Here is a 23,821-nt window from a genome sequence, read left to right on the forward strand (position 1 = left end):
AAGAACAGCATGGAAGTCAATCAGTGATGGCAGTCAGGTTTTTGTTTTCCTACTTGTTTACAAATCAGGTTAGAACTGTGCATAACAATCTTAGTAAAATGTTTGTGTGAATGAGTGTGAAGATTATTCATAATATTGTGGGGTTTTCTTCGTGGGCATTTTTCTTGCTGGCAGGAGGAAGTGGAAAATGAAGAGCTTGTAGAATGGATAGGCTGGAAAGTTACTGGCAGAGCAAAAAGTAGTCAATTCTGTAGGAACAGGAAGATAAAACTATGCAGAGTTTTCCAGAGTATTTGAAGTAAAAATAGAATTAATTATGTTTCATTTAATGCTTAGAGATTTAAAGCTCACTGTAAAATGAGCCAGAAAGATGAATTTATTGCCACTAGTCTGAATGGAGAAGGACAAAACTGATCTTTGGAGTTCGGAGAGAAAGATTTTGTGGTTTTCAAGACATGAAATGATCAAGTCTCAACTGTGATTAAGACCTGTATAAGCAGCGAAAAAATGTGAAAAATGAGTTCAGAAAATGTGGAAAGGTGCACACAATGAGGTATACAATGAGTCAACAGATAGGACTGTAACAGAGGCAAAAACCAAGACTGTGACTACTGGTGCTGCCTTTTATACTAAAGGGTGGAGTAGGCAGAAATTTTGGAGGCAAGATTTACAACTTGATATGGGAAAGCTAAAGTTTTATTATAGAAGTGAGTGAGCTTTATGTTGCATATAGGCTGTATTTAAGAACATATGGAGAAAAATCTCAAGCCAATTTCTTTTCATATAAATGTTATTTTAATAAGCTGAAGACCTTCTAGGCCATTTTCTTATTGTGTTAATAATATACTTCTTGGGTGGTTGAAAGCATGAGACTGAAGAAAAACAAATACACTAACATCACAATATTGTATGCCCTGGAGTATTCTAATAACATAGCATTTGCTCCAGAGCTAGACCACAGCACCTGGAGTTTATGTGTTTCCCCACCTGAGGATCTCAGCTCACTAGTGGCTGACAGAAGCGTCCCATTACTCAAATCCTTGCTGTAATCTTTCAGTGTGTTGGGAATGAGGATTTTGTCCTGCTTTCTGACACAATACCTTGTGACTAAATGAGGTTTATGCTGGATGGAAAGATTTTATTCTACCATATGGATGTAGAATATAGGTGATTTTTCCAGTTGTAGAGTTACTACACTGTCTTTGTGTTCTTGACATTTTAAAAAAATAATCTGTGAAGCTATTTCTGAATAGGCTGATTGCTGGATATTAGCACTAGATGCATTCATGTTATTGGGAAAGAAGAAAAATGCGCTCCTAGTTACTAATTTATTAATCTTCCAAAAAATGAAGCAAGGCAGATCTACTTAGGAGACCGAGTTTCAGCCTTTTAATCTCATGCCTCTCTTGAGACTGAGATGCAGATAGGAAAACAGTGACCCAGATCCCCTTCAGGCTGTAGTAACAAGTGTGAATGTGCTCATTGTGTGACCAGGGACTTCTCTACATGATGATTTCATACAAATGAGAGGCTCCAAACTTACACTGATGTATGGCTCTGACTGGTGTCTTTGGGTTGTGCAGCTGTGGGAGCATTACCGCTTTTTATACTTCATATGAGGTGCAGTTTTGCACCAGAGCAGCATCTCCCATTCTTGGTCTCCCTTACTGTGGGAACAGAGGCTCAGATGACCTTGGTGACAGGATGGAAAAGATTCCCTACCTAACAATGTGAGTAGAAATAGATGTTTAATGAGTTTAGGCAAGGAAGACTGTGTATAACTCTCATGTTTGCAATGAAACCTTCAGTTGATGCATTCAATATAATAAACTCAATTAGATCCTGATTAATATCCCTTTCCATTTAGGGAAACAGGATGGAGTTGGCATCAAGGTATATACCCTACCCTTTACTTCTGACAAAGCCAACTGTGGAATAGAAACCCAGGTATATATAGCTGTTTAATTAAGGCACTCCATGCAAAATCTGGCACATGGGTTCTTGAGGTGGATTACAAAATCTTGAATGAGAATTTAGGTTTCCTTTGTTGTGTTGTTACACATTGCTGATGTGTATCAGTGTTGAGAAAATTGTGATTTTGCTTTTTATATATTTTAACTTGAAGCCTCTTTCTGGCTTATTTGACAGGTAATTCAGAATATGCAATTCTCACCTCCTTTGGTCCTTCACCATACCTCCCCTTTCTCTCTTGGCTGTTTGGGTAGGGTAGCTGGCAAGCAGTAAGCAATTGCTTTCCTTCATTTCGAGGGGGAAACAACACAGAAGAAAACAGCTGGATTATGCAGAGAAAAGGTCTGCAATAACATTTTACTTTTTTTTCTGTATTTGTGAGCTTACTCCTGACTCATTTTCTTGAATATAATTAAATGGAAAGAAAATCATGTCAAGGTTAGTCTCTGGCTTATTATTGGTCTTACTGAGGGGAAATAAAAAACTTTTAAAAGTTAAGGCCATGCCTACTTGAATGACCATGACTTGTTTACTGAAAACCTTGTGGGTTGTGCAGATGTTAGGTGTGCATGTAAACTGACTAAGAGGGAAAGCAATGGCAGATGAAACACTTCTTCCTTTTCAAGTGAGTATCAATGCTTTCAAAACAACTGTTGAGGTCCCAATGGAGAAAAGGAAAGACACAACATGTGTTGGAGAGCCAGAATGTAATTTAAATAAGAAATTATAACTGGTAATTTATGCCTATCATTACTCTGAGTTGCTATGATTGAAAGTAGGATAAAGTATTTCTATTTTGATAGGAAAAGTTATAGCCAAAGCCCTGCATTTTTGTCTTGGAAACCTACTTGTGATACTTCAAAATGATCAATGTATTTGTGAGGTAGTAGGGTAGATTGGGCTCTCTCTCTGCACCTCCTCTTCCACTGATTAGTAAGAAATAGAAAGCAATTTTAAAGCTTAAATCTAGAAGATATGTTAGTCCTGGATTGGGTGAATAAAAAAGCTTCATTTTTTCTTTCCATATTAAAAAAAAAAAAAAAGGATCCAGAGCAGCTAGGTCCAGCTGTCTTCCTCTAGACCTGCAGATTTAATTAGAAGATTGCAGAGTTTGTGGGTGCTACCTTTTGTATTCATAAGGTAGAAATTCCTTGTAGCATCTTGTGCTTGCGGTCTTCCATGTAAATCCACTATAGTACCATTAGACCTGTGCAACAAATACTCTACACTCAGCCTGGGACATTCCTGTTGTAGCTGTCCTGCACCCAATCTGACATGTGCCTTGGCTCATGAGAAATAATTTTGGGGAAAAATTAACAACAGACTGATATCTAAAAAACAGCAAACATTCAAAAGTCAGGAAAAACATTATAATTTTGTCATAATTTACATATAATTTGCATATGCAAATAAACACATACAGCCCATAATTAGCAATAAGTAGGCAGAAGTCTTTGTAAAAAATGGCCTGATATCTTCCCTATTCTTTCCTGACCTCTCTCCCTCTTCATTCTCCTCTGTGTCCATGTTAGCTATGCTGCTGCTTCACTCCCGCCTGAGAAGTTTATGTGAAGGTCACATGCAGCCAGATGCCCTCTGGACAGTCTGGAGCAGGAGCCTGGAAAACGGTGTCTGGTGGGCACTGCCATCCCACCGTGGTGGGGCTGGCCCTGGATGTGCCTCCCCAATGTGCCCACCCCACCACTGCCACTTCCCAGCTTTTGGGAACTGAGGACAAGCTCATGGGCATGAGGCAGAGCTCTGATATTAACTAGATTTTGAAGCCTGGCTTGCCCTAATGATGGGTCTGAGTCTCCTCCTTTTCCTAAGAAAAAGAAAAGCTCACTGCCTCTTTTCAACTCCATTTCCATAGCAATAAAGGTAGTGGAAATAATATCAAATAGTAATTAATAAAATAGAAATAGTTCCTTTAAGGAAAACTTCAGATACTCACATTATTTGAACAGAATGGCATGCAGCACACCATAAACTTTGTTAACTTAAATGACATACCTCAGTTTTCATGTCAGTCTAACACAAATGAAGTTTCAATCGTGTTTTCCCCTGCTAAATTGTGAATTACATTCTCAGACACCTAAGGAAGTTTCAAACATTCAAAATTCTAGAGCTATAGATGTTTTGTGAGTAACTCTTCATTATGGATCACTAGACTGGATTTGATACTAAGTCAGTTTAAGAGCTTTATTTTAATGTTTAGAATGACAAATGATTATAAGAGAGAAACTGTCAAAAAGGAGACCATACAAAGTCAAGCCAGCACTAATTAGAAAGTCTATGACCTTTCCCAGATTTACAGAGAGACTTTATTTAATTCATTAATGTAGGTACACAGTTTATGGTAATTTGGGCCAGCCTCATCCCCAATGGGCTACAGCTGTGAGCAGCAGGTGAGCAGCATTGACAGCAATGAGCCATGGAGTGCCCAGGGGCACTGACCAACCACCAAAGGGAACAGAGGGCACACAGGTGCAATGCATCAACATCAGGGGTACAAAAGGCTGGGCTAAAGAATAAGAAGGGCAGATGCTTGCAGCCTTCTGAGGTGAGATGGTCTCACTCTGTAAGAGTTGAAGCTTTCTGAAATGTGTGATGATTCTCTGTGTACTGTGGCTGTTTCAACTGTGACATGTGCTGTGACACATTAATCAAAAGGTATCAAAATTTCTTTCTTCAAAGGTGGGTGGCGGCTAAGAGATATTATTATTCTTATTATTTCCTATGGTTTCTTTTGAAATCAATAATCAAAATTTTTACTCCTAGGCTGAAGTTTAATGGACTGAAGGGTTTTAGACAGTAGCACACACATTGGACATTATTGGACATCTTCAGGGAATTGGGGCTTCTCTAAGTTGAGCTTTTGTTTTACTCTGGGCTTCAACATATCAAGTGTATAGGGTCCAACCTTTTGTGTACTTTCTTTCCTACCATGTAGAAAGGGATTTTCATGGCTAGGGAAAGCAGTTTTTGCCAGAAACTTTTCTCATCCAAATAGAACTGGCAAATAGCCAGAAATGTGCTGGTTGTTCTTTAGTTGTGAATTTTAATTTCCAGGCAGCTCCTTTTAGTACTTGTTCACATAACCTTTGCTTCTCTCATCGCTACTCTGAGCAGAGGGTGTGAGCAGGTTCCTGGTGCAGAAGGTGATGGCTACAGGCTCAGTCTCCAGCTCAGGCCTTCACAGGGTTATGGGGAGGGGCTCTCTGCTCTGCCAGCCTTCCTGCTCTACCTGGAGGCTGGCAGCAGTGTGGCCCACTGGGCACAGCAGCAGCTTGCCCACAGCTTTCAGAATCTTCACTCTGTCTGATGGGCAGATGAAAGCCAGGCTACTCAGCATGCAGAGGGCAGTGTGGTTTGTCCTACAGTTGAAAAATGATAAGGAGATTTTTACTTGGTTGGCTAGAAACTTCTTTACCCTCTCCTGAATAAAAAGCCACCCCCATGCCATTTTTTTAAAACTCATTATCATTCATTCAACAGTGTTAAATCTGCTCATTTTGAAGTATCAAGTGTTTTTCCCTAGCAACAAGATTTTTCTGTAAGTGACAGATTGGATGTAGGAGCAGGGTGGGGCAGAGTGAAAATATATATTTCTAAAAATACTGTTCAATAACTACTGCCTTTAGAGCCTTAGTGTTAAAATTATGCTACTGATTGTTTATTTTAAGTAAGGTTCCCTTAAATGATAACCAAATTTGACTTATAAAATTTGTTCTTAAATTGACACATATGATATTAAGTTTTAAATATAGAAATAAATTATAGCTCATACATCTCAATTCTGTATCACCACGTAGGAGTTATTTGTTTAAAATATTCCTTAACAACAGGCATGTACTAACATGGACTCTAAAATCTGTGGCACCATACTTTAAAAGCCTGTTTGCATTTTGTCTGTTTCTTTAAAGGGCTTCCGTATTGTCTCGGACTCCCCTGGAAATGCAGTAAGGATTCGTATCACATCTCGGTTGCCATAGCAACAGCAGTCTTTCCCATAATGAGCTGCATCATCTGAACTGATGTCACAGCATCATGCAGCAGGTCACACAAGGCACCTCCTAGTATTGCATCTTACAGATGTGCCGTAAACATCAAAAGAGGATGATTTGAACAGGACATGGTAAGTTGCAAAATATTCTGCTGCTCTTAATTGCAGGGTTATTTTTTCCTGTTTTGTAAGGTTTTCCTAAGTAAGTGTGTGGGTTTTGCCTTGTAAAATCATTTTGAAGAAAGATGCTGCATGCCTAAGTATTATTTTCAGGCGGACAGGCTAAGACAAAGGCCTACAGAAAATGCATTCAGTCTGAATGTTTAGACTTGCTTTGCATTTGTGATAATACCTGAATATTTGAAGAGGGTGTATTTAAATTTCACAATCCAATTAAAGTGGCTACTGTCTGATTTGCTTAAATGGAAAGAATATCTGTTTTCAATTCTAATGCCATCAACATAGCTTGTGCTTTTCCCTGTCTCTTCATTTAAGCATTCTTATTATGTTTAGCTCCTCTTTGAACCTATTTTTTCTCAGTAGCATGAATATCACCTATTTACTTTCATTGGCCTTCCATGGCATGATAGCACAGAAAATGCTGTGCAAACTGGCGCTGAACGAGCGAGTGGAACAGTATTGATTTTAAATGTGGTTTAAACGTACTGTCCTATTTCTACTGGTATTCTTCAAAAAAGCAAAACATAGATTTAATTGTCAAAAATAACCAAGTATTTTGAAAGGACAGTAGCTTTTAGCTCTTCTACTCTTTTACTTTCTTTGACTCTGTTTTTAAAATTATAATATGAATTTAGTGAATTTTTAGAACTATCTTTTACTGGAAAGAAAACAAGCTTTTTTTCTGCTGCAACTGCAGTAAAAGGTGTAGCCAAAGATTCAAGCATTCTGAGGGGGTTTGCTATGAATAAAATAATAGCAATAATTAAAAAGCTTTCCACCTCTATCTTGGGAAGAAAACACATATCTTTTATGTTTAGAAAGCTGGTTAAAATAATGTCTACAGTATTTAGTAATTCTTTACACTGTTCAGTATTTGTTTATGTTGTATTAAGGTTTTTCTTCGGGAGGCTAGGTTTATTTTGCTTAACTTCAAGTTAATCTTGCTGGATGGTATATAACAACATTATTGTTTGATTTTGCATGTTTGAAATATTGTCTTTCAGCTGCTTGCTATTAGAAGGAAAAGAAAAGACCAGACACATGTCATTTTAATTGATCAATATGTCCACTAGGAATTAGGGAGTGGTCTCTGGCTCTGTTTCTCCCTGTGTAGTTTATATTTCAAAAGTGCAGCAAGAAAAAAGCAACCACTAATTTTGTAGTGATATCAATATTTATTGTGGGGTTTGGTCCCTTCTATTTGATTAAATAATACATATAGTGAGACTTCTCTTCATAGGGGTGTGTGTGATGGTCTTGTCTGGCACAAGCTGGAATAGTGCCCTTATATCTTAATTAGGGAGTCTGTACAGAATCATATCTGCTTTTTTCTGCATGGCCTGGGTACCTCTGTTGGGTTTTTTTCCCCACAGCAAAACATAAAGCAAATGACTGTAAATTAATTATTAGAGTTATGTTTTATTTATTTGCGATACATTTTACAGTATGAAAGTGGTGGTCTCCTGCACTTGCAGTTCCCATCAGGCAAACTCGGAAGGGATGAGTTAGCAGGAGGATGGGGGCAGGGCAGGACAGCTGATGTCTGCCTAGTGGCAGAATCGGGTGTGAGGAGAGCTGGTGAGCAATGCCCTGAACGTGCAACTCTAGGGATCATACAAGAGCAGCCAATGAGACATGGATGTAAGATATTTCTGGTTTGAATGTTATGCTTTTAGTATCATCAATAATAATAAATGTATTTTCTTAGATTTTTGAAGTGACTTGATTACAACTAGAATTTCTCAGATCAATGTAAAAACTTAGGGGAAACATACTGGGTGAAAAAGGACAACTTTTGATGGTATTAATGGAGGCATGACCTACTATGAAGCCCTCAGTGAAGAATTTTTTTTCCCCCCTAATAATAAGAATACTGTGATTTTTAATAAGAATGTGATTTTTAAGCACTTTAACAAGTTCCTGTTACTATCTATTCCTCACACTTCTTACAGCATTGTTTGCACTGGGAAACACCTGCTAATAATGGAGCTGTGATGGCACTACTTGATTCTTGTTAATCTTGCCTAATTCTGACTCCTGCTGAGTACTTTGATTATAGAATGCTTCCTGTTAATTTTTGTATGGGCCCAAGTGTTGCACTGAGATCTGTTTGTGAGGATATGGAAAAGTATGGAGTGATGAAGAGAGTCTTTCTATGAAGAGCAAGCCTGATTGCCTGAGAGCATGACCAAATGTAGAAACACTAAAGATACCACACAGTTTTGCTTGTTGTTGAGGCAGATTCATAACTGTGAGACAAGTGAGACAGCATTTGACAGTGTGAAAATTGTGCTGCTTTCAGCTTTGTTTCACAGCTGGCCTTATACCATTACTGAAGCAATGTTTTGTAAATTCGTGTATTCTTCCCTGAAGTGGCTGCATTTGGGCAGTTACTCTGAAGGCCAGAGTTCCTCTGTATCTGCAGCATCATACTGACGTGGAGTTGGAGATGGGTGTGTACCAGTGAACTGAAAGGATGTTACTGTTTCATCTTCATTTTGCTCTAAAGGGTTTTATTATATCATCAATTAACTGGCTCTTACATAGCTTAGAGCTCAGTGCACAGAGAAACAGAAGCTTGGTTCTTCCCAAAGCAGCTGTAGCAGCTGATGACAAAACCTGACTACAGCAATGGAAGTTGGTACAATTTTAACACTTTGTAGGGTGCTTTTTTCACCATACAACAATGCAAAGCCTGCCTAGAGGGGATCAGAGCATGCCCTCAAGGGAAGGAAGTTTTCTTTCTTCCCTGAAGAAGAGTTGAGGGAGCCCTGTGCTCTGAGCTTTGTCTTTTCTGGGTCATGTTACAGTAGCACTGTGGGTGGGTGTCCTGTGCCTCCCACCTCTGACAGATCTGGAATGAAGCTGTGTTCAGAAACTCATCCCTTGAAAGTCCAGTCAAAGGAGATCTCTAGCAGAAGTACTCAGGTGTTGATTAGAATTGATGGCATTTCCAAAATCCTGGTGAAATATTTCCTTCAAAATAGTTGAGGAATTGGAAATAATTTAAAAAATTCCCATGCCATCTCCTAGTCTACTTGACACAGCAGTGACTTTTACGGAAGGGTTCATGAAAGAAGTACTGACAGAATTATGGGCTTGATTTTTTTTCCTGGTCTCTGCTGAATACTCTTAGCTTCAGGGAGGGACAGAATGTCTGAAGTTCCAGAGTTGCTTTTAAAAGAAAAAAAATGTGTATTAAAAGATATCATGTTTATCTCTTGAAATATTACATTTATATTTTGTATTGTAAATATGGCCCATGTTCTATAATGAAATTTCTTTATATTTTGTAATGAGATGATATACTGGTGTTACTGGGACAAAATTAATAATACATGAATGAAAAGATGACATCAAGAAATCATCTTGGAACTAATAATTATGTCTGAATAGGAGCATTTCTGTGGACTGGACAGGGTAAAGGTGACTTTTGCTTTTCCTCTTCTATAAAAACAAACACTCCTTTTCTGCAGCTAGAATCTACTTTAATGAAAGTTGCAAATGTTGCCCCTATAATGAGTTACCCAGACTGGGCCAAGTGTTTCCTGCCACTGGAAAGGAAGGAATCAATGCAAAAGCTGAGCTGGATGGAGACCCAAAAGGAGACCAGATTAGTGAGGGAACAGGATATAAGTGGGTGAAAGTGGCAATGCATGGGCATCATATCTGATATCACAGTCATGATCACAGTTCTCCTGCAAAGGCAGCTCCCATCTTGGGCTTCTAAGCCTCTGGAGACTTTGCCAGAGGGCAAGGCAGATCTCAGCTGTGTTTCTAACCCTAACAAGCTGTTGCTGTAGTCATTTTCTGTTTAGTCAGTGCTTAAAGGCTGCCTGTACCGGGCTTGCTGCACAGGCATGTGTCCTGTTTGATCCATGCTCCTGGACAAAGACCTGTGGAGGTGGACTATTGTCCTCCTCATGTCCAGTCTTATATTTTATATTGTTGATAGATTAAAAAATAAAAGTACCTATCTCCACTTCATATCCATTAAAAAAAACTGCTAAAGGTGTGTAATGTAAATCCTTCAGCTAGTTTGATACGTTCATATTTATATGCATATATAATGTCAGAAGGGTCACCACAGAAATCACTCTTTGAGTATCAAAATGTGCTTTCCTGAAGAAAAATTTCTTATTTTTGACAAGCCTTCAGAAAAGCTTTGCTTCAGAGGAAAAGAGGGAATAAATTAAAAAACAATCCAGATAGCTCTTCCCTTCCTGTTTGGTGCATGAAAGACAGGTTTCAAATATCTGGACTCCTGAGTGCTATGAATCCCAGCAAGGCTGACTCAGCTTTTCATCCCTCCAAGGTCAAAAAATTCAGCTCAGTGTACTTTACAATGTCTGGCATTTTCAGGCAAGATGTTTCAAGCCAGGAATGCTCTCTGCTCTGTGTGAACTCGGTTTTCATGGCATGTGTCAGATGCAGGCTTGCCCTGGCAAACTTGGCCAAAATGCTGTTGCCTCCTGCTTGTCCAGTGTTCAGTCCTGGTGGCAGGCAAGGAGGGATTTTCCCTCAGCTCTGTTGAGAATGTCTTCTAAGGTGCCTAAAAGTGGAGATAGCTTGTAAAAATATGGCATGTCCTCCAGCCTGAGGGATAGTCTTTGTGTCCTGAGGAGAGTATCAGCCTCAAAGTTAAGGGTGGAGACTGAGCACTGTAAATTGCATTGACACTTCCCTGCCTTTGCCAGCCCAGTGGCTTCTGGAACTGCTAAGAGCACTGAGAGCCAGCAGTTGGCTCTGGAGACTCACTGCTCTGTAGGGTGAGGCAGTAGAAAGGCTCTGAGAAGGGGAAGCACCTGGCCCTGGGGGCAGCAGGCACAGAATTACTGACCCCCAGCACTGCTGCTGCCCCACATCCAGCTGCTTTCTCAGAGGCCCAGAGTATGCTAAGTATTGAGCTGGACTCTGCATTCTCTCTTTGGCAAAGAGGTCTTTCAAGTGATGGTGATTTCAATGAGGAAATAGCTCTATAAAATACTTTTCACAGCCTCCATGGTACCGTGTCTTATGGGAGCTGACACACTTAGAAAGATGGCCTTTGTTAGCATGAGGTTGTGCTAAAGAACTCCCAGCATTTGACTGAGGAAGCACCCAGCTGCAGTAATTAGTTCTGCTTTCAGTCTTACTGTATATCTAGTACTTTTGTATATGTTTTGTGTCTTTCATGAGCTGCCCTGTACTGATGCTCTTGTTCGTTCAATGTTGTCCCAGTTTCAGAATTAGGATGCAGACATGAAGTTGCTTCATGTGCTGTCAGATGTTAATGTCAATTTTTTGCTAGCTGGGTGTGTGGATAAAATGAAGAATGCTAGTATCTGAATCCAAGTTTGGTTGTTCTCTATGTAATTTTTGCTGCATTTTTCCTCTGGTCTGAAAGCTTATAGCTGAATCTTTACTTCAGTCTTAAAATGCATCCTGTGTATCCTCCATAAGTCCTCCTTGCAGGTTATCTTAGACTTGTATTTGTTTTCAGCTCCTCTCAATTCCATCATTTATTGACTTCCTCTGTCTTTCTTGTTCCACCTTGCTGTTCCTGAATTGTTTGACTGTAATTGCTCTCTTCTACAAAGTTGTCATTCTTTTCTTATTTAAACACTTTGGAAAAATGTTGCATTTTTTCTGGACAGTTTCTGTGGGGCTTCGGGGTTATTACTATGTTTTAAATTAATAAAATTCAGACTTCTCTACTGGAGCTTGGATAGAACTCTTACAGTGCTAGGGGCTGTAATGATTTGCCTGAGAAACAGGCAAATCTTTTCTGACTTGTTTGCCTTGATTTTCAGACTTAACTTGAGGTGAATAAATTTTTTTCTTGCTTTTCTTAAATATTTCCTTATAAGAGATAAGTAATGTGCCCAAGTTTCTTGGAAAATCTCTGGCAGACCTGGGAGAAAAAGCTATTTTTCCTGTTGCTTGTATAGAACTAAAAAAATTATCTTTTATCTGCCTGTCTTTGTATTTTCCTGTTGGTGCTTCTGGTTTTTTTCTTGGTTGGCTGTTTTTTAATGGTCATGGTTTTAGTGGATAAAGCTGAGCTTTTGGTGGAGATCCATCATGAACTTTCAAGGGATTTAAGGCAAAAAAAGTTGGTTACCTGCTATAAACTAGGCTGCAAATTAACACAAGAAGCAGGGAACATTCTAGTTTTCAAAAGAAGAGTATCTGCTTATCATAGTGTTTTAGAGAAACTGACTGTGTTGATTAAAATGAAACAAAAAGCTGCACCTTTATGTAACATAATAATATGCAACAAAAAGGAAAAAGTTCTGTGCACTCCTTGGTTAAAAAAAAAACCACTCACAGCACAACAAAACCCCACATTTGTTTTGAAAGTTTTAAAACAGCATTTCCTTTATTGGCTGGATAAGTGCTCCTCTGTTGTTTAACAGATTGCTGTGATGGAATATTCTCTGCCAAGACATTTGATACAACAAAACATGTCTGCATAATAGGAAAAAAAGCAAACAATGTACCTACCAACTGAAATATTATGCTCATTAGGTAGAAAATTGGGAAGTAAGGACAGATGCCTTTTTTGCATTACATAGTACAACATTAGATGTTGGTAACCAAGTTCACCAAGAAATGCTGTTAAACAGATGATTGTATTACATTTTCTATATATATATATATGGTTTTGACAGGTCTTTATTTGAGAGGCAGATAGAACATGTACAATGAACATAAACCAAAAAGAAAAGAGCCTGATATTGTCAAGTATGAGGGCTGTATAAAATTGTTGTTCAGCTGATATTGCAAAATAAGCCTTAAAGAAACTTAAACAAAATACTAGTTAATGGTGAAAAAAACTAATGAGAAACTTTTCTTGATGTTTAGTTTTTGTCATGAAAAGCTGTACTTCAGAGCTGAGTGCTATTGATGGAATAACTGCAGTCTGGAGAATGTTTTCAAATAAGGACATCTTTCAAAGCTGTTGCATGAAGCTACTCCAGGCTACTTGCAGTTTTCAAGTGTGTTAGATCATGTCTAGCTTTTCCTGCTGAAGAGGCCAATTCCCTGGCCAAGGCTGTACTAGCTAGTATGTGTCCTTCCTGTACTTTAAGCTTCACTGCTAGTCTCCTAAAACCTACCATTTTTTTAGACTTATAAATCAGATTTAGATTGCTAAAAACCCCTCCCCTTCAAGCTCATAGCTTCAGCTAGAACAGGCTGCTATGTGTCACATTTCAGCATGCCTACTCTGTTGCTAAGGCAATGACACAGCAGATATGTAAGTTGCCATTTTATCAGTCAGCTATTAAAATCTGCAGAGTCTATTCTATAGATCCTTAATATGCCATCTAGTCTTATTCCTTCTCAAAATTTCATCCTAGGATCTTACTAGGTCATTAACAGCAGCAAGAATTTTTTTTTCATGTTAATATGCACAGATAACCTTTGAAAATAATTCGGGGATTTTGGGTTTTCTTGTATCTGGTGAAGGTGGAATCTAAATATACTCTGTGCATGATATAAAAACAGTGTATCAGCAATAATGGTGCTAGCTCTTTCAGAAGAAAAGAATTTTGACCCCTGAAGTGCTTTGCACCTGTATGCAATGCAGTAGCTTTTTAAAGTAAACTTTTCAATAAATGTAGAGGCTTGATTTTTGTATTTCTGTGAATTACACTGAAAACTTCTGAATTATTCCTTCTGCTCTGCTTTGTTAGGTCATTTTGAATTGAATTGGAAGTTCAGTTTTATTTGCTGGTCCCACCTATGTGATCCCTTTTCTTTGCTGTAACTTGTAAAGTCACTTTAATCAAGAGAGAGAAATCTCCCTCAGATGTCTCTTGTCCCTCTTCTTGTTACTTAATTAGTGTTTGTTCAAGTCAAGATGTTAGGTGTTCCACCTCCTGTGCTTGTCATGAAAATGTACTGAAACTAGTACTAGGAACTCCTGGGTTTAAATGTTAGTGTAACAGGATAGAGAAGAAAAGCTGGTCAGAGAAGTGATAAGCTACAAGAAGGGTAGTGAGTGGCCTGTGATACTTGAACCAAGGAGACTGGAAACTGCTTCTGGCTCTGATACTGAATGTGCCCCTTTCACATTGCCTCTGTACCTGTGCCCCTTGCTCATCCCTGTGGAATGGACATAATGTCATTGATTCCCTTTGCAAACCACTGTGTGTTTGTGCCAGGTGACAGACACCACTGCCAGTTTAACTTAACACACAGGGATATGCGTACAGGCAAGTGGCACACACCAGAGAGAATGGTGCAAGGGAGCAGGGCTGAATGGAAGAGATGTGGGGGCTGGAAAATGCCATGTTAAACCTAAAGCAAGGAAACTAGCTTTGGGGATTTTTGGTCTTAGGTAAAATATTGCACAGCAGAACATTTACAAAATATATGGAAAGCTCAGTGGTTTTGGCAGCACAAATTTGCATTTTTAAGTAGTGTATGCTCAACTATGTTCAGTCCGCTGAATTGAAAATGTCAGCTGAATTCTACAAGTTAGTTTAAAATGACCAGGTAAATATCTGTACTGGCTGAGTTGAAGTGATTTCCATACAGATAGAGAGGCAGCACCTCTGTAAAGCTGGATGCAATATGTGCATGCCATTCTTAAAAAGAAATTACTGGGTTTTGTAAAGGGGACCTGCCTGCTTTTGCATGATCTCCAAGGGCTCCTTTCCAAAATTAGACATTGATAAGAATTGTTCTACAAGACACTGTCTTTTCAGTTACTGCAGACACATCAAAACACCAGCTGTTGATCCTCATGAAACTTTATTGCCTAGGTTTTGTTCAGAGAGCACACAACCCAAACCAGCTATTGACAGATGGATATGCTTTAAATGAGATATCAGATACATGATGGGACCAACATCTGCTCTGAATTAGGCAGTCCCCTGGATTGTGGAGATATTGCTCTTTCCAGTCTAATAAATATTTTTTAAACCAGAATAGCTGTGTCAAGTAAGCTAAGGGTGAATATTTTCAATTAATGTGCCAACAGCTCAGGGAAGAGGAACATAGCAAGAAAGGCACTTTATGAGTGATCAAGAGTAAAAGTAGATCTCAAAATAACCTCTATTATTTTCTGACTCCCAATATAATTTAAAATCCACTTCAGTTTTGTCTTAGTCCTTAGACATGTAATTCTGATTCCTATATTCATCTTTTGAACTGTTAAAAATTAAATCTAGGGATGTATTTAGTAAGTAAATTAAAACAAGCTAGTCTGCTAAACCCAGCACCTAAAACCACTGCTAGACATGTGAACTCCAACACCATGTTTTATTGAACTTTATTGAATGGTTTAGAAATTGAATTATGCATTTCCCTGTGTTCTTACTGACTGTTAATTGTTGATGGATCCTTTTAATCTGAGTAATACCACATGGTTTTAACTAGCCCTTAATAAATTCAGACTATGGACAGCCATTACTTAAGCAAAAGTATGAAGATAAAATAACATTTTTTTATATTTGTCAGGTGCTTTATTGGTATGGGAGAACCACAGGGAAGGCAGAGGTTATAGAGAACCTCAACAAACCTTCAGCCTGTGAAATGATATTTCCCCCAGCTAGATCCAGCCTGAAAATTATACAGTCTGAAAGTGAAATTTGATACCACTTGGAGCTAGGAAAAATGCCAGCTTGGCAAGGCTCATAGTTTTTTTTTTTTTAGCAATGTTTTCCTAGACTGGAGGCGGCCTCAGGGATTATAATTAGCCTGTCTTGGACTGATTAGTGTTGGGTACTTGAAGATCCTTGATCAGCAGAATAACACGTCCTGACAGCCCAGTGGAAGAAAGTCCAGCATTTGACTTCTCCTTGCAGGCTGCTGAGAAAAGAATAAATCCCTTTATGAGAAAAATGGTGGATGTACTGAATACTCAGATGTGGTTATCTCCTGGGCCAGGATGCAGAGTGATGTATTCCAGCCGTTCAAATAATTTTACTGAAAGTGAGGAAAATAAAATCTGTGCCATAAGACTCTATTTAAGTTCTTTTCTGATTGATAGCTCATAACTGCCAGCTGGGCCGCAAGCAGAAGGTAGCTTTCTTTCTTCTTCTAAGATCTTCTAACACATCACAGAATCAAAGTTAGATTCAAATGGGATGAAAAAGGTAATGTGATAAACCCCAAAATTCTGTGCAGTGACCTGTTAGAAACCTGATAAAGATGTAAATATAGGGCAGATCACCAGCCATTGATAAAGTTATGGATCAATTAGCAACTCCATCATCTTGAGAGTCTGAAAAGTCTGATAATGTTATCAATCAGAGTATTACACTTTTTGGATGGTAATGCAATACCAATTATATCCTTTTTCAATGTGAGGAAAAACATTGTTCTTTAAAGAGATTATAGGAGTAAATGTACAAGGTAGGAAAGGAGACTGATATCTATCATTCACTTGACATAGATGGCTGTTCACCAGGGATGTTGACTCCAAGTAACAAATCTAGCAGACAGCATGGAAAACTCGATTAACACTCCCCCCACCAAAAATCCAAGCTTCTGAGAGTGTTCTTTTTAATTTTAAAACAAGAGTGAGGGAGCTAACAAGGCATAATGGTACTTTAATGGCTCCCAGTGAGATAATTCCTGCAGCAGTGATGAGGAGGAAGGCTGTCAGAGTTCCCTTGGGAGCTGTGCAGAGCATGGGAGGAGCAGGGTCTGCAGCACATCAGCAGTGAGTGGGATTCCTTACCACTGATGATATTGCATGCTGATAAATTATATTTTGGAGTTGCTCCAAAATATCAGCATTAGGTTATTCTTGAAGCTACCTTAGCACTTACTCCTCTCACAGTTATTTCTCTGCTGCACCTATTACAGGCATGCCAATGAATCTTGCCTCAGGTGCTGCTCAGTTCTTGGTACAGATCTAACTCAACTCCTGCTGACTTCTCATGTTTCACTTCTAATGGAAATATAAATCTGTAGGTCCTATTCAAGGCTTAGAAGGGTCATTAATAAGCTTCAGGCCCAATATCTTCCCATGTTGTGTGGGGGTTTTTTTGTTTTCCTTTTTTCCCAATTCTGTGATTTCCCCAAGGAAAGTGTCATGAAGTTGAACAAAGCCGAGCTGCATTCTTGGAAGAAGTAAAAACATTAGAAATGTATGTGCCTCATTTGAGATTGAAAGGTTTGATAAAGGGTTGTGGGACTGTAAAGATTTGGGAATAATCTTGCTCCTCAATTTCCTGCCAAAAAATGAAAATGTTATTAGTTTTGCCTGTGAAGTTCCAGTTGCTATTAGAGTACTGTGAAGCACTAAAGTGTTTTTTGTGTACTGGAAAGCTGATTATGATCTGAGTACGAGTAATACTATGCAGGTAGGTTTTAAACTAATTTTTCAAGAAGCTAACATGAGTATTTTGCCTTCTTGAGAGATGAGAAAACAATCTTCTCAAATTTTATCCTGGTTTCAATTTCTAAAACATAGCTTTAAAAGGGTAAGGTAGCCAAAATCTTCAGGAATGCATCAAAAGTGTTAGAGTGAATTTATTTTCTATAAGGCCAAGTAAGGTATCCACGGCTTTAAAGTAAGATTGAAAAAATTACTAATTTTTATGTGGAGTGGTCTATAATGGTTGATAATGTCTTAGCATTTTATTGGTTTTTGTTTTGTTCTTATTTGAAATGTAAAAAAAAAATTCCTAGTACTGAATCTGAAAATAAAAGGTCCTTGATGTATAGGAAACAAAGTTTTGCACAGTGAATTCTTGGGACTAAAGCATGGTGGTAAACTTAAAATGTGAATTTATGGGAATTATTTATGATAGCCCTAGGGAATGAAGTCCTATTTATGACAAAGCAGGGATAACAGTGATGGAGTATACAGGCAGTAAGAACATTAGGGTCCAAAATCACAACTCCATCTGCTGATGTAATTCCACCTGATTTTGGAGAGGAGCAGTAGTTATGGTAAATTCCAGGGTTTTTTTTTGTAGCTCCTAGAAACCAATAAGCCAAACACAACAGTGTGATCCATTTTGGTATTAATGTTATACTTCTATGCTTGTTGGTATCACCACTGTCAGACAGACTTTTATGTGAAGTCATGCACAGATGCACAAAAAAGTCACAGGTATCTCCTCCCCACCCCAAATGCCCACTGTGCTAGCACTGAGAGTCTGTGAGCAGGCCTGCAAAGTCACCTCCCAGGAACACAGCAGGTATGTGAGAGGGTGTTAAAGATTTGTGCTGTGACCTCCTATATGATGTATTACAAGCTTTTTGTTTTTTGGGATCTTTACTGCTAGAAATATATGGGGAGTGCTAAAAACGAGTATCAGTATCCTTTTAGGATGCTTGGGCAGACAGGGAAGGGACTTGTGAGGAAGAAAAGAATTGTGCCCAGGGTGTGTTTGTGGAATCAGGGCTTCCAGCTCCATGGGAAGGTGAGAGTCAGAGCCTGCACAAGCCTCAGAGAAGGGGCACAGAGCAGGAAAAAAGGCTTTGGCCAGAGCTACCCCAGGTAGAAGAGGGGGAAAAATTTGGTTTCTGGCTACAAGAAGCTGAGGGAGGGTAAGGTAACAGCTGAAATAAATAGGCCAGAACTGCTCCTTGACAACCCTGTGGGCCTTGGTTCCTATTCAGCTTCCATCAAAGTAACGTGAACATTGCAAACTCCTCTGTGGCCATTTAATGCGTATGATGCACTATTTCTAATCATATTTGGAATATGGTTAAAGAGTTAAAAAGTACAATATGCAAAAAATATATCTACTGGCTTTATTCTGTATGGTTACAGCATGCAGAAAATGAATCAGCAGCAATTTAAGACCACAGTAATAATAAATTTAACTTCAGCTAAGCAAGCTCATTTTTTAAATCCTTGTAGACTCTGCAAGACATTTTAATGGGTCCTTTGTGATGTGGATATGTCCGCAGTTTAAAAACTGGACTAAATGGTTCCTTTTGCATAACTTAGGAAGGAGCTTTCATACGGTAATGATTTTAGGTCACTGCTAAGCTAGACCAGATGTGGATGAATGGCTTAACAGTGAAATGCTGTATATCCCATTACAAAGCTTTCTAGGTCTATTTCCTTACCCTCTTGGTAATAAGCTTGCAGTTAATGAGTAAGTTCTTAATACAGTTATACGTCAAAAGAGGCAATCGTAGTTCCACCATGGTTTTTGATGATGTTGAGGAAGCCAGTCATTGACAAACTAAATTGACAGGGTGTTCTGTAATTAGGAAAAATCTTGTGTATCATTGCTGCCCAGAAAGATATTGTCTCCCTCTGTGTTTTAGAGGTTAGAGGAGAAACACATTGAAACCATAAACTAAACTTAATTTCTGGGTGAAAAGAAGGAAACAGTGCAATGTAATGAGCTGCCAAATAAGGAATGAACTTTCTGAAATATCAGCTGCAGTCTTTTAAATATGAGCAGTTTTTGTCTAAAAATAAGACATTATTGATTTTCAGAGATTAAACAAGTTATCTTTCTCTTGTCTGAAATATCAGGAATAACAAAAGATAATTTATCAACCTTTCTGCTTGTTGCTATTTAATCATGTAGAATAAATTAGTTCAGTTGTCAAGAACCTGCAATGATCATCTTGCCCAATTGTCTGACTGCTTCAGGGCCAACCAGCATGTTGTCCAAATGCCTCTTAAACACTGACAGGCTTGTGGCATCAAAGACCAACAGCTAAGAGGGCTGTTCCAGTGTTTGATCATCCTCTCAGTGAATAAATGCTTCTTAATGCCAAATCTGGACCTCCCTGGCCCATCTTTGAACCATCAAAGAGCCATTCATTTGAACCACCTGTTCTGTCACTGAATACCAGGGAGAAGAGCTCAACACCTCCTACTCCACCTTCCCTCTTTGGGAAGCTGTAGAGATCAATGAGATGTTGTCTCTAAGCCTCCTTTTCTCCAAACTAGACAATCCCAAAGTCCTCAGCTGCTCCTCATAAGAAATACCTTCTAGTCCTTTCCCAGCTTTAGTGCTCCTCTCTGGATGCATTCAAGGACCTTCCCTTGCTAATTGTGGGACACAGACCTGCCCACAGCACTCGAGGTGAAGCCTCAGCTCTGAGTGCAGAGGGGAAATGTCCCCTTTTGGCTGGCTGGAGATGGGTTGGATACACCCCAGGTTGGGTTTTCCCCCTGGGCTTCCTGGGCACTCGCTGCTGGCTCACACTGAGCCGCTGCCAACCAGCACCACCAGCCCTTTCTGCAGGGCTGATCTCCAGCCACTCCTCCCCACATTTATACTTGTGCCCAGTGTTATCCAGATTTATATTATAACATAATAATTAAAAATATTAAATTGATTAGGCTTACAAGCTCAGAGTGTTGAAATCTTGGTTGTGTTTGGTGGTAGTTCTATATTTGTAATTCACTCTTAGTTGCCCTTTTATTTGTTTAGACAGATATTTTGGGGTCAGAAATGTTACATGAACCCTTTGAAAATCAAAGATCATCCACGAAACATTATGGAGGTGTTCAGCCAATTAACTAATGAAGCCTTAGTGCATCTGTTTACCTCACCATTAATTTTGCCTGTGTCAATGCTTTATCAGAGATGAATAAAACATAATTCAAGTAAATAGAGAAGAATTTAATTAAAATCCATGTTCCTTTAGAACATCTGTCACAAAAAATAGATCTGTCCTATATATACTTTAGCATCAGTCCACATAAAAAAATCTTATGTGCTGTAATTTTAAAAAGAACTGTGTTTGTAAACAAAGTATTTTTATGGACTTTACATTTAATAGTTCAGATAATTCAAAGAATAGGCTGCTTGCCTCTGCAAAAGAACAGACAATACCAGTAGATGTGCTACTTTCTGAAAATAATAACTATATCCCTCTAGCATGTAGCTCAATTTAATTACTGCTGACTTTTACTTTTTTTTCCCCATGACTATTAGATTACCATACTGAATTATGGTCTCCTTAATAAATCCAAGCATAGTAAAACACTGTCTTTAAAATAGCACTGAAGGACTTAAATTGAAATTCTGCTATCAGTTCTCTTTTCCTCTGTGTGAAACTGAATGAGAGCCACAATTTCATATTTTTTACAGCTGGAGCACATTGGTTAAAAAATGAATGCCTAACCTGTTTGGTAGACAAGCTTAATAGGCAAATGATATTCTTTTCTCTGGGAAATAGTGCATTTTCTTCAGGAGTTTGAAGATTCCTCAGGATTTTAAAAGTATTCAGAAGGACTTGGTACAATAGTTGGCAAGAAGAACTGTCTATCCATAGACCAGAGTGAGACCCAGGAAATTTTTTCAATACAATGATATGGGCCAGAATTTAAAATTCTTTATGGCTTCCCAGGTAAAAAAAAAAAAAAAACAAAAACAGAACAAGACTGAAAAGGCCACTTTGGTTCCCATCATTTAGATTTTTATTTAATTTATGCTAGAGCTTTTCCTTTTTTTCAAAATTAAAAAAATCTTTTAGAAACATTCTAAAATGTGAACTTTTTTATTCTGAGAAATGTAGGAGCAAAGCTAATATAGCACTCTGATTGTTTAAGTCTTGTTTCTCAGTAAGCTGATTTTAGTTAAAACTTTACAAATGAATTTTAAACAATAAGGAAAGAGAATTTGCAATTAAAGGCCCAGTTTCTGATGTCGATGAGAGAAATCTCTTATCAGTGCTGTAATGACTAAAAATTGACAAGTTTGAAATGAATGAATTAAGGGACATTAACATAAAAAAACAACAAAAGCTGTAACACTGGCCATGTATTTAAAACCTCTTTCAAGGTTCTAATCTTTCAGAAAAAAATCTCCCTAATCACATTAATTCAGAATTGTATGTAGTTCTAGAATTATAAAGTTTACAGAATAAAAATTTTCAGATAGAAAAATAAATGAAATTTTAATAGTAAGCCTAAAGTTCATATTAAATATGACAGCCATTACAGTCTCTTTCATTGACAGTTTCATAAAGAAAAATGTATTGCATGTAGCAACACAGTTAAAATCTAAGTGAGAAATTGAATTGCAGCTAAAAATAGGTAGGTTTGAAGACTGCAGCTTTAACGTGTAGGAAAATATATTGGTCTTTTGGAGTTATTTGGTCTTGTCGAGCTCTTCAGGCTTTTCAGAAGGCAAAAGAAACATTCCTGTGGCTAATATGTGGCCTAGCCTAAGTGCTTGCTTGTGCCTCAAACAATTTGTGATGTGAATTTTTGGGACATTTTGTCCTACTTTTCTCTGCAGTTTGAAATTGTGAAGTACTCTGGGAATACCTTCTTGTGGCTTTTCTGACATGACCCAAATGAAAAATTAAATACTAGAAAACACTGTTACACTTTTGGTGTCTGCTATCTACTGCCTGTAACACCACAACTTTCTTAAATCAGTGAAGATAATTACCTTAGGAAACACTGTGCTGGTTACCTAGCCTAAGAAAGTGTTTTGAAATTTGTGAGCTCTCGAAGTTTTGATCAGACACTAAACTTCCATTCTCCTAAAATCCAAGTGGCAGACATAATTTTTGAATGATTCGAAGTTACCTTAGAGCTAAAAACTTTATTTTCATTTTCACAACTCTTACCTTTCATTGCTCTTTTAAAAATTCCTTAAATTAAGAAGTGATGGATACTGTTGAATGAATGAAGACAGGAACAACATAAACCAGAATGTTGTCTAGAATGAAAAGCAGTGGGTAATTGAGTTAGCAGTCTAAATCTGTGGGTCATCTAGCACTTGATATGTAAGTGCTAACTTATGTTACTGTTAGGGGGACTAATACAAATTTAGGTACATTGCTTTTTATGAAAGTTTTATGAAGGGTGAAGTTCTTTAGAGAATTTGGAGAAAAGGATCAGCAGGATGGGACTTACAGTAATTTGTTCCTAAACTACAAATGCAGAGTTGGATTCCTTCCAAGCTGGTATGATGGCAAACCTGAAAAGGCCTATACCAAACCTTTGGCTGGTTGTTGCTTTATAGATCTATACTGAAATAAAAATCTGCTCTGTATATCAGCATATTTTTAAAAGACGGACATGAGTGACTACAAGCATATGAGGAATAATGCTTCACAGCTCCAAAAAACTGTAGGGCATATATTAAATCTCTTTTATCCTGGGATGAGAGTCCTGGGACAAGTCTGCTGCTGGCAATTCCATAATGAAGTGCACTGAGAAATAGATATTTTTGTTTGGTGACAATTTATTGTGGTCTCAGGATATAGAAATCCTGAGACAACAATAGATCAACTTGCTAGCTTTGCAGCATATAGCACATTGATGCAGAGAACTCCAGCCACTGAAACAGAAAGGCTGCTGTAGTGGAATATTCTGCTAAATAAAGATAATCAATAAATACATTTATATAAAACATAAACAAATAAAACCAAATAAATACAATAAATATATTTATCAACTTGAATTATTATTAGTGGAATATGGCTACTTTTGGAGTTATCAAATTTACAAGTTTGAGAAGCCACTCACTGCAGCCCCCTGTGTGGTAGGGATGACCAACAGTGTCCACCTCAGAATTATCTATATGCAGTGTCTACAAGCAACTAAAATAATGATGAAAGGGATCTTGAAGACTGACTAATAACTTCAGTTGAATATTTGCTATGGAAGTATTTGCATTATCATAGCATTACTCATAAATATATATGAAGCCCTAATGTACTCATACAAATGTATAGCTGTACTTATGAGTTCTGGTATACTAAAAAGCCTTCCTTTATTTC

General features: G+C 38.1%; 1 protein-coding gene across 1 annotated transcript in view; it reads left to right on the plus strand.

The window, feature by feature from the left end:
• The first annotated feature begins 6,043 nt into the window (after positions 1-6,043).
• The window catches only part of AKAP6 (A-kinase anchoring protein 6), a 257,416-nt gene continuing 239,638 nt past the window's right edge, over positions 6,044-23,821 (plus strand). Inside the window, exon 1 of the mRNA XM_066552840.1 lies at positions 6,044-6,109. The gene's annotated coding sequence lies outside the window, so the exon portion shown is untranslated. The remainder of the gene's footprint in view (positions 6,110-23,821) is intronic.

Source organism: Molothrus aeneus, chromosome 6 (genome assembly GCF_037042795.1).
Source record: "Molothrus aeneus isolate 106 chromosome 6, BPBGC_Maene_1.0, whole genome shotgun sequence".
In the NCBI taxonomy this organism is placed as follows: Eukaryota; Metazoa; Chordata; class Aves; order Passeriformes; family Icteridae; genus Molothrus; species Molothrus aeneus.